Genomic DNA, 12,716 nt, shown 5'->3' with positions numbered 1-12,716 from the left:
GAATAATAACAGCAAAGAAATAAACTCCCTCCCCCCCAAAAAGACAGACAAATAATTAAATGTTTTTTCATTAATGGAAATGTTTGATAATTTGAAAGTTTTTTTTTTTTTAAAGAGGACAGTTACATAATTCAACAAATTCAAAGAATATTTGTCAACTGACTACTATGTACTATGTACTATATGCTATGACCACTAGGGTAGGCACTGAGATTACAAAGACTCAACCTAAAAGTATTTCTTCTCAAGTTGACATTCAGGTCTCCTCTTTTTAAAATATTTATTTCTGGAAAGAGAAATTTTTGTATTGATATATTTATTGATTGTATGGCATTGTATAGTATTGACATATTTATACTTCTGTACTAGAAATTAATTAGTATGGTTTCTGATATTAATGATTTTGGTCAATAATCTATTAAAAATCATCCTCAAGGAGAACTTGAATAGAGAGAAACACATAAGCCGAAGATATCTGGACAGTATCATGAAGAATGTTTTATGCAATTTCTAATTAAATAGGCAGTCCATATTGACAGACCATTTTTCTACATGTACTTTTAAACTAAAAACATTTTTTGCTAACAGTGTCAGTTTCCAAACCACTAAGGGATTTTTGGTCTATAAGAATCATAGTCACTATAAAGAGATCATTCTAGTTGTCTCCAGTGGAAAGACAAATTCAGTGAAAAATTCTCATTGTTCAGTCAATGGCATTCATTTGTTTGGAAAATTCATAGATGCCATATTTCAACATTTAAATATTTTTGTTTTTTATTTTCTTTATTTTTCAATAAATAAGTATTATACATCTCTAGTAAAATATATGAATATTTACACAAATATCAATTATTTAGACTAATTATTTTAGGGGTTTTTTTTGCAAGGCAAATGGGGCCACACAGCTAGGTAACCATTAACTGTCTGAGACCAGATTTGAACCTAGGTACTCCTGACTCCAAGGCTGGTGCTTTATCCACTATGCCACCTAGCCACCCCTAGATTAATTTATAAAAAGGAAAAGAGAATTTGCAAAATACAGTCTCAGAAAAAGAAATTGAACAAGTATCTACATTTTAAACAGAAACTACAGATGGGCAATGTGTTTACTGGGCTTAACACTGAATAGGAGGAGAAAAGATTACAATGAATTTGGAAAGTTGCATGACTTTTTCAATGCTGTCTGCTACAGAAATCCATCTTTTTGTCATTCATTTTTTTCTCATACTATATGGTTTGGAATTCCAGAATCCTATGATTTTAATACATTTGAAATCAAATCATCCTGAAGTACAATGGAAATTAGCTTGGTAGAAGGCAGGAAGGCTAAGTTGGTAGCCTGATTTTGCCCATAATGATATGTATAAGTGAAGTAAAATAAAAGACATAATCTTTTTTGAGTCAATGTAATGAAACTATTTTTATTTTAATTTTTGTTTTTAGCCTTGATTTTCCTTTTTCTTTCCTTTTTTTCATTATTATAAGAGTAGGATGACATTATCTTTTTCCCATTATCTATGGGTTAAATTTCAATTTTAGGAGGATAAATTATAAAATTCAAACATCGTTGTTATATTTTGAGAAGGGGAGTAAAAAGGAATGGATAAGAAAATAAAAGTGATATAAAAGGTAAAATAAACCAAGACAATTCAAATGTCATCACTGATTTTACATACATCATGAGGGGTGCATATGATTAGTGGAGAAAAAAGTGTTGGACAAGTTATGTAGGGAGAATGAAAAATAGATGGATTGAATAAGGAAATATTGATATACAAGAAAATTATAGACTAATTTCTATAATGAATATTGATACAAAATTTTAAATGCAATGTTAGCAAAGAGTTTATAATATTTTCCACCAAGATAATACACTGTGATCAGATGAGATTTATTCAAGGAATGCATAGCTGGTCCATTATTAGGAAAACTATAAGCATAATTGAGCAAATAAGTGACAAAATCAAGAGAAATCATATGATTATCTCAATACTGAAAATCTTTTGACTAAATAAAGCATCCATTCCTATTAAAAACTAGTGAGTGCTGGAATAAAGGCAATATTCCTTAATGATAAGCAGCATTTATTAAAACTGGAAAATAGTATGGCAGAAACCAGGCATAGACCAACACCTTACACCCTCTTCTAAGATAATATCAAAATAGTTACATAATTTTGACAGAAAGGGTGATACTATAAGCCAGTTAGGAGAGAAAGGAATAATTTGCATGTCAGATCTATGGAGAGGGGAAGAATTTATAACCAACTGTGAAATGGAGAACATTAAGAAATGCAAAATGGAAAATTTTGATTATAATAAATTAAAAAGGTTTTGCTGAAACAAAATCAATGCAACTGTGTGGGATAAGAATCCACTTAAAAAAATATAGTGACTTCTCTGAGCAAAGGGCAAATTTATTTTGGCATTTCTTGAGAAAAGGGCACCCCCAAGTCTCACAAAGGTAGGAAGATCAAGGTGCTGCTGTTACCAAGGTGACAGTCAAGCAAGATTATATGGTCTAGCACAATCCCCACCTCACTAACACCCTCTCTTCCTACCGGATTGGTTAAGGTTTACAGAGTTACAATCTTGACATGAAAAATCTACCCAGCAACAAAGAGAAAAAAAAAGATTTTCATAAAATATTACCTCACCATCCAGAGGGAGAGGGTATCAGAAGAAGATTTCTAATGACTTTCTGTTAAATGAATTAATGTCTGAGTATGCAAGGTCTTCTTAGTTTAGCACTTACCAAACAAGAGAAGGCAGGCTACTGTTCTCACAGTCCATTATCATACAGGTGGCTAAGACTACAAGGTCTCTTCTCTTCTCTTCTCTTCTCTTCTCTTCTCTTCTCTTCTCTTCTCTTCTCTTCTCTTCTCTTCTCTTCTCTTCTCTTCTCTTCTCTTCTCTTCTCCTCTCTTCTCCTCCCTTCTCCTCTCTTCTCCTCTCTTCTCCTCTCCTCTCCTCTCCTCTCCTCTCCTCTCCTCTCCTCTCCTCTCCTCTCCTCTCCTCTCCTCTCCTCTCCTCTCCTCTCCTCTCCTCTCCTCTCCTCTCCTCTCCTCTCCTCTCCTCTCCTCTTCTCTGGAAGTAGTCCACTATTTCCCTCCCTAACAGAATCATTGCAAGGTCTTTCTGGAAATAGTCTACTGTTTCACTCTCTAGCAGAATCTGACTGGGAATGAAAGACCTTTCTCATTCTTCTAAGAATAATCTGAGGGTAATAGTCTATCTTTGTTTTAATGATGTTTAACCTGAGAAGACTTCACTAAGGATATTAACTCTTAAGAGGGAATATTCCATTCAATCCCTCCTCTTTTTTTCTAAATATATATATATATATATATATATATATATATATATGTATACCTATATATTTTGGCATCTGAAGTCCTCTCACACTATTCTTGATACCTCTCAGATTCTATTCTCTCTCTTCCTGTCCACTTGGCACCCATTTTCTTTTTGGAACCCTGACCAAACAACCCATACACAAATATCATAGACACAAGGGAGGAAGATGAACTCATCTGGTTTCCTCTCTCTCTTTTCCCCTGGAGACATTAAATATCTTTCTGTATCTGCAAAGTCCACTCCAATCTCCAGTTCAGATGACTTGTTGAGATCTCCTCAGGTAAAGGAACTTCTTAACACAAGATCTTATCAGACAACCAAGATCAGAAGGAAAGCAAAAAGCTGGGAAACAATTTTTACTGCAAGTATTTCTTATATAGGTCTCATTTCCTTAACATAAAGAGCACTGACTCATAATATATGTCATTGCCCAACTGATAAATCATTAAAAGTTATGAACTTGCAATTTTCAGATGAAGAAATTAAAGTTATTAATAGTCATATGAAAATACTCTAAATCACTATTGATTAGAGAAATGTAAATTAAAACAACTTTGAAATACCACCTCACCACCTATCAGATTTGCTAATATGACATAAGAGAAAAATGATAAATGCTCAAGGGGATGTGAGGAAAATGTGACATTAATGTACTGTTAGAAGTTGTGAACTGACCCACCCATTCTTGAGAACCAGGAGAACATTGTACACAGGAACAGAAATATTGTGTCAGGATCAGGTATGTTAAATAACTCTTCCCAGCAATTAGTGCTCAAATACAATTTTAAAAGAATTGTCATGAAAATGTCATCCATTTCAATGAAAGAATTATGGAGAAAGAATTATGGAGTCTAAATGTAGATCAAAGAATACTCTTTACTTTTTAGCATTTTGTTTTTAGTTTTTTCTTTCTGATAGCTTTTCTATTTTACTAATTCTTCTTTCATAACATGACTAATTAGGAAACATATTTAACAAGATTGAACATAAAATGGAGTAGGGAGAAAAATTTGAAATTCAAAATTTTATAGAAATTAAGTTGAAAACTGTCATTGCATGTTATTGGAAAAATTGTTATCAAAAGAAAAAAATGTCATGTGTTATGATTTATATGAACCCTATATTACAGAATCATTGTTCAGGAAGTGACAGCAGAAGTAATTTAATCTAGTACCTCCATTTTACAAATGAAGGGACTGAGGTTCTGAGAAATTTAAATGACTTGCCTTCTGCTCTATGAATTATAGGAAAAAAGTATGCTAATAGCTTCATGCATCTTTATACTCTGCTAGCTTCTTTGGACAAAAAAAATGAAGTCAAACTAGTAGATTACTAATGTGTCTTTAGTTTACCGTCTCTGAATTTAGAAATAAAATAAAATAAAATAAACAAATTCAAGAAAGGAAACATTTGAATCAAAACAAAACATTTTTTCCCATTCTTTAGATGTTGTTGATGTGTCATTTCCACTGGTGGGGGGGGGAGGGTGGTTGGGAGCATGAAATGCACCCAGACCAAATAAAGGCATTATCTGCATAACTGTGGAAAAGTTTAATACAGAAAACTAACCTATATTTCTCTTTTCCTAGGCAAACTGAAAAGAAAAATTCCTCAGAAAGCATTTTCTAATTTAATACCTACATTCCAAGCTAAGCATATATCCAAACTTTGAAACACTTTACAAAATAAAATTTCTCAAGGTCATATTCTTTTAAGTCATGTTCTGCAAAATTAAATTTCTATTTGAATTTTTGAAAATATAAGAATTGTTCATTCATTTCCTTCCCCTCTTACTTTTTTCTAGGCAAAAATAAAATAAACCCTTAAAACTAAAGGATTTTTTCTTTGAAATACAAGAACTCTATTTGCAAGACAATGGGGTTAGTGGCTTGTTCCAGGCCACACAACTAGGTAATTATTAAGTGTCTGAGGTCACATTTGAACTCAGGCACTCCTGACTCCAGGGCCAGTGCTCTATTCACTGTGTCATCTAGCCACCCACTACCACCTAGCCAGCCCCTTAGTAACCTTTTATTTATTTGCTTGTTTGTTTATTTGTTTATTTATTTGTTTGTTTATTTATTTATTCATTTATTTTTAGGTTTTTGCAAGGCAAATGTTAAGTGGCCTGCCCAAGACCACACAGCTAGGTAATTATTAAGTGTCTGAGACCAGATTTGTAAACAGGTACCCCTTACTCCAGGGTAGGTGCTTTATCCACTGAGCCACCTAGCTGCCCCTCTTTGTAACCTTTTAAATGAATTTGTGTTTTATTTTCACCCAGGCTTTCCAAACCCAGGTAGCCAGCTAGGAGTGTCTGCCCAGACTGAGAAATCAAATGGAGCTACATAGATGAGCAAACCCCCTTTTTTTAGTTCCTAGATTTTTAGAAAAGTAGGAAAATTATTGGACCTCTAGCCCTCCTTCTGTGTTTAGCTTTTTCTGGAAAATAGAAAAAATGTTGAGCTAGTGGGTTGTCAGCTAAGCTGAACCCACATGGTGTTTCCCAATAGCCCTGGTGTTGGCCTGCCCTGTTTTCAGACTGACTGGAGGAATGGCAGTTCTGAGGTGTGTTTGGTTTATATCCCATTGTGAGTAAGGGGTTGTTAAGGAAGGACGTTCAGTATATTTCCAATGGACATGTTTGCTTACCTAAAAATTGATGAGAATTAAAAAATGGGAATATCAGTGCCAATACTCCTCCCCCAGCTGTGTGCTTGCTCCTTGGAAGGAATTAGATTTGACAAAAGCAAAGCATCTGAGCTCCTTGAAATTATCTTTGGGTGGAACTTTTTTCTCTCTTTCTCTCTCTTTGAAATTCTCTCATTCTCTGCCACCTCCACCCTCTGCAGAGAACTTCAAAACTCAAACCTATGTTTCAGATGGAATACATGTTTCACTGCAGGAAGTTTAAGACCCAAAACTTGTTTTAGGAAACAGGTCTTAATTGGTATTCAAAAAATATAGTATAAATATATATGTTATGTTTGTACATGTGTACTTAAACATCAATGAGACATTTTCATATCTCTTTACTGGCCTGGAGAGATGGGAAAATGTTTCTATATTCTGAGATCTGGTACTGCCTTGGGTATCAACCTCACCTTGGTAAATGTGATACAAAAGATTTGTTTCTGTTTGTGTGTGTGAGTGTGTATTATTCAGATCTGAAATATTTACAGTTACCTGAGTTAAATGTTACTCCTTTTAGTTTGGGTTTTGAATTTAATTGCTTAAAAAGATCTAATTTAAAATTAAGTAATTAATGAAACTAGGGATCTGAGCCTGTCTGCTTACACCATTTGAAAGTTTGTAAGTGGCAAAGTCTGAAATGATTTCAGGTGTGAGCTAAGTTTTTGTTAATCTAATATTGACTGAAGGCTGTATTCAACATAGGATAATGGAAACTTTAAGGTTTAGTAAATTCACAGACTCCCTGTCCTCAAGAAACTTTGAAAAGGAGTTGGGAAAGCCTTTGATAGGAAAAGGTCACCACTTTGTGTTTAAAGAGAAAAGAAACTGAGAGTAATTTAGTCACCTAAATTTTGTAGCAAGTCTTGAGAATTTGTGTGGGTGGGTGTGTGTGTATGTATGTGGGTGTGGGTGGGTGATTAAGGAGGAAAATATAATTGGGATAAATTGTATGTCAAGGAATTTGGGAATATTGAATGTTATATAATTTACTGATTTCTTTTGGGAAAGAGATATTGTAATAAATTTTGTAAACTCATCTGTTTTGATGTTAAATTGATAATTGTCAACAATCTCACAAAGTCTTCAGTTATGTGATAGCCTTTTGTAACCTCAAAGAAATTATATTAACAATGTTTGGTTCTCTTGTGAACATGTAAGCTATTTGAATACTCTAATGTAAAAACCTGGAATTAGCATGTGATTGTTTTGAAGGGGTGGTAAGGGAAATATCACAAATTATGGTCCCCTTCTGGGATACATCTATGGATTCATGCATAATATAATGGATTATTGTTTAATTGCATTGGAATCAATAACACATGTTAGAAATTTAAAGTTACCTAAGATATTGTAATTGTTTCAAAGAATTCTGAAAGTAATAATTTGTATTCTGAAGATGGCTAGTAGTTTGGTTTATGTGTAGAAGTTTCTATACATACATATATATATATATATATATATATATATATATATATATATATATATATATATATACATATGTAAACTGGGACTGAACTGTGGTTATTTGCTTTGAGGGAAAAGCACCTATGTAATATGAGGAAGGTAAAACAATGATGATGAGTTGAGATTTCTCTGTTATAATCTCTAGCCAATTGTTACATAAGAAGTATGAAGATGATAGGCAACCTCCTAGCCAGAAGATGTATAATTATTTCAAACAATTAATAACTAAATGGGTTCATTGAAAAAAGTTGATATATATATATATATATATATATATATATATATATATATATGAATTAGGATTATTGTTTTTATATCTCAAAATCTGTTTATTGTATTTCATTTACTGCACTGTCCTTAGCTACATGAGCAACAATTGAATTACGATTTTTCCCCTGTATCTCTTATACCAAATTACAGCCTGGCATACTCTTGGTTCTCCTTAGTTCTCAATCCCCTGAACCTCTGGTTATAGGTAATTGCTATATTACAACATATTGATCTGCCTGACATCAGGTATGATAAAAAAGAAAGACAATATGCCAATGAAGCCATTTAGCCCTATGGGGATTGATGTTCAGGTGAAGTAAGTGACCTTTGAAAGAACAACCCTAGGCTCTACTAGGGTAGAATTCTTTAAAAGTCCCCTTACCTGGCCCATTGAAGAATATTGTCTGTATGATTTCATAAAGGAACATGTCCTTGTGTCCCTCTCTGCTCTGTAATAACAAATGACCATGATCATTCCAGGTACATCATAATTAAGTTTGACAGTGAGCTAGTGGATCAGGATAATGAGTATGGGCATATTTAATGGCTTTAAAGGAAAGATCCATTCTTCAACTAGAATTTTTGTTCATTCTAATCATGGCCAAAGCTAAAATAGAAAATTTTAATGCAAATTACTTTGTGGACAAGTGCAGTTTCAAAATGCTTTTTCAGTACGTTTGTTTATACTATTTTGAACTTTTGTTTACAATTTACGTGGCATCCATCAATGAATCTGTTATATTGGAACCCATGTTCTTATAAAAGGTATTGTGATACTGGCTTAGAATTATAAAGTATTAATTTTTGTATCTTACAGACCTTCTAGTTTTTTCCCTAATTATTAGAACTCTGTTAAATAGCCTTCTCTGTTACAATATCTCTGGTTTTTGCCTGCTCAGTTTTTTCCCCTTGAGTTTTGTTTCTCTTAGCTGTATAGTTCAAAGATCAGCCTCTGCAGGATGCCAGCCAAATGTGCTAGCTCTCTTGGACCTTGCCTCAATGAAGCACTTGCTGTAATATGTTTATCTCCAAATGAACTCTAAAAGGCCCAGAAGAATCTGGTCCGAAATAATTTTGTGGGAGGAATGATACAGGGGAAACATAAAGAGAATTGTGAATGTAACAGAAAGAATTTGGGTGGAGATGTAAATTGACTCTTGAGATGTAAATTGACTTGAAGTAGAGAGTTATGATTGTAATCTTAAAAGGCTACTCAAATTGGGTGGAGATCCCCATTACCACTGTATCATTGTTTAATATAAAATTTGTATCCTTTTCCTTAGGCTTTACTCTTTACCTAATTCTGGGTCCAGTATAGGGGAAGTTAGATCTCCTTTTGCTTTCTGGATGAGAGGCAAGATAAGCTGGACTCCAGTTCAGTTATGCAGTCTAATCTGACCATAGCCCAGCCAAGTCTGCTGTTCTCTCTCTCTCTCTCTCTCTCTCTCTCTCTCTCTCTCTCCCCCAGCCCTTCCTTCCTATGTCTTGTAACCTTTTTAATAATTTTTTGTTTTATTTCCAGCCATGCTTTCCAAGTCTAAATAATGATTCCTCATAGGCAGAAATGAACCCAAGTAGCCAGCGGCTACAAAATGGTTACTCATTCTGAGTGGACAAGTCATTAGCCCTGATTTCTCATCTGTTTTTTTCTTTTAGTTATTTATTTTTAAAAATATATTCTTAGGGGTGGCTAGGTGGCATAGTGGATAAAGCACCAGCCCTGGAGCCAGGAGTTCCTGAGTTCAAATCCGATCTCAGACACTTAATAATTACCTAGCTGTGTGGACTTGGGCAGGCCACTTAACTCCGTTTGCCTTGCAAAATAAATAAGTAAAATAAATATAATAAATAATAATAATGATAATAATAATAATTAATAAAAATAAAAATCATAATAAATAAATAATCATAATAATAAATAAAATAAATATTTTTAAAAGGGGCAGCTAGGTGGTGCAGTGGATAAAGCACGGGCCCTGGAGTCAGGAGTACCTGGGTTCAAATCTGGTCTCAGGCACTTAGTAATTACCTAGCTGTGTGGCCTTGGGCAAGCCACTTAACCCCATTTGCCTTGCAAAACCCTAAAAAAATAAAAAATAAAAAAATATATATTCTTTTCAATTTTAGTTCCAAATTCTTTCCCTCAATCCCTTTCAATTTTTCTCTGTCATTATAATAGCTTTTTATGTTTAAGTTGCTTTTTTAAAACTTATTTTCCAGCCTATTTCTTCACTTTGAACTTTATCTTAAAGATTGGATCAGTTTACCTAGGATTGGTGAGGTACAGTGCCAAACTTCAGGCTCTTTTGTGTTCTTGTTTTCAGAGATGGTTCTGGGAGGGTTATTAAAATTTTCAATGCTTCCAAGGTGGTTTTATTCCCTGGAAAATATCACTCCCTTGCATCTCTAAGTCCTAATACTCCTCTTGACTCTGTAACTAGGGCTTCTGCTACCATTCCTTCTTACTCTAGAACTGCAACCCAAGATTGTTTATGACCAATAGAGTTGCACCCAGCAAAGGGTCCCCTATAATCTCTGACTAGTTTCTGATATCCTTACTGGCTTTGGACTGAGAGTTCTCAAAGTTACTGCTGTCAACCCCCTCTAAGGTACAAATGGGCTGTTCCTGCCACCCAGGTCTGAACCCATTCATTCCATAACAGATTTTTCCTAAGGTCCTCCAAAGTCTTAGACTTGAGAAATGTCTCCTCTGCTCTTTTGTTCACTCTACCACTGCAAACTTTGATTTGAAATATTATTTTTAAATTGTTTTGAAGAAAATGCTGGGTAAGTTCACCTGGGTCTCCAGGTATACTCCTCTATCTTGGCTCCACTTCCTTTGTTTTATTTTAAAGAGATTTATTTGTGCCTCATTGGCTTCTCAGTGTACAAATACCCCCTTGTTCAGATTTAAATAACTATGGAAGGAAAATTTTCAGCTTTTATCAACAAACAACTTAGTGTAGGGAAGGACAAATAACTGATGGTGGCATGCTTTAGGAATCAGCCCTGTTACTTTGGGAATTGAGGACTTAGGAGAAAAGCATTAAAAACAAAGGAATTAAAGTAGCAGTAAGTTCAATAGTGTATTCAAAAGAAGGAAATTTAGAGTTTCACTGCATTCTGCCCTCATTAGACCTTATCTGGAATGACATGTTTAGTTCTTCAAATCAACTTTATGCAATGAATTGAAAACATGGAAGCAGCCTGCTATAGTCAAGAGAAAATATATATGTTAAGTCAGGAGACTATGGTTCAAATCCACACTCTCTGACATTAGTTGATTTTTTTCCTATGCCTGGTCAGAATTTTGTTCTATGCCATGAGTTGTAAGTTGCAGAAGACAAATTTCATGGGGGGAGGAATTAATAATTATTTCTAAAATATTTCCCAAATTGAATGGGCATCATAATGATATTATGAGTTTCTCCTTGCTTGTAATACTTCAATCAGATCACTTGTTAGGAATTTGATAAAGAAGATTCTTATTTAGGGTTAGTTTAAATAACATAAGTATTGACGGTTTAATTTATATTTCATATTATTTTTGTGTTTTGTTTTTACATTACAGATATTTAAGATAACCTCTAGTATTTAAGAAATCTCTGAAGACAAATTAAAACAATTAAAATAACAGGATAGTGATTTCATTTGAAGATACATACAATATTGCCATTTGTAGCACTCTTCCATCAATTCCTATAATTAAAAAAAATGGAAAGCAATTTCCTCACAGCAAATATATATAATAACAAAGCAGAAATTATCACATTGCTTATATATAAAAGTCTATGTTTTTATATTTGCTTTATTTTATGAGCTTAATAAATATATAAATAGAAATATGCAAATAGAAATCATACATATATTATATATATTAAAAGTGAGAGAAAAAGAGAAAGACAAAGACAGAAACAGAGAGAGACAGAAGAGGAATTAAAGAGAGGCAGATTTTGAATTAACATAAGGGAAAGCTTTCTAATAATTAAAACTTTTGAAAATGGAATGAACTACCTTAAAAAGTTTTCTTTTGAAGAAAGTATGACTGGGGTTGGGGGAGGAGAGTTGCATTATCATGGATAATTCTGGTCAAGGAACAGATGGATATTTAATACTTTTGAGGTATATTCCAACTCCTAGATGCTTTGTTTCTTTTCTACCATATTGCCTGGGGCTAGCCCTATTACAAAATCTCAGAGGGCTAATGATCTTTGAAATCTAACTCAGAGATAAACAGAGAATTAAGGAATTTATCATGTAAACTCTTCTAAATTCCCAAAATATGTATTCTATGAAGACATTCAGTCACATGGAATATGTCAAGGTACTTAGAATTTTTTATATCATCTATCAATATTTTTTACCACTTTTGTGGAATGTCTTTACATAGTACATAGAGAAAGTCTTTTGAATTACTTCAGAATCTTTAAGATGAAAGATATGAAAATCCACAATCTCTTAGAGATTTGCAAAATATGATTCATATTTCTCTCTTCTCTTTCTGATTCATGGTATTCTATTCTTGACCTCTTCTCTGTTCCCTAAATTTGGATTTCTTTCCCTTCCTTTCAAGAGATCTGTTCTATTTTGATCCAACAATGTATGCAGTTTTACAATGAAAAAATTTAGCTCAAGAGTAGAACTGCTGGTCCAGGATCCTTGTATCTTTTGTCGGTCAATTTGAACTGTTTTAGATAAGATCAATTATGTTCTGGTCATCCTTTGACAAAAACAAAAATCTCTTGAATCAACAAAAAGCAGCCTATTCATTAAATACCTAATACATTGATTTTTTTTTCCTTTCACTTTCTAATTTCATTAATATCCATTTGTATAGCAATCCTAAGTAATGCTTTCAGGTAAGTGTTGGTCATACACTATGTCTGGTGGTTTGCAGAAAAATATACAAGATGTTAAGAATAACCACTAACC

This window comes from Macrotis lagotis, chromosome 5 (genome assembly GCF_037893015.1).
Source record: "Macrotis lagotis isolate mMagLag1 chromosome 5, bilby.v1.9.chrom.fasta, whole genome shotgun sequence".
NCBI classification, from domain to species: Eukaryota; Metazoa; Chordata; class Mammalia; order Peramelemorphia; family Peramelidae; genus Macrotis; species Macrotis lagotis.
Note: the sequence above shows the minus strand (reverse complement) of the source record.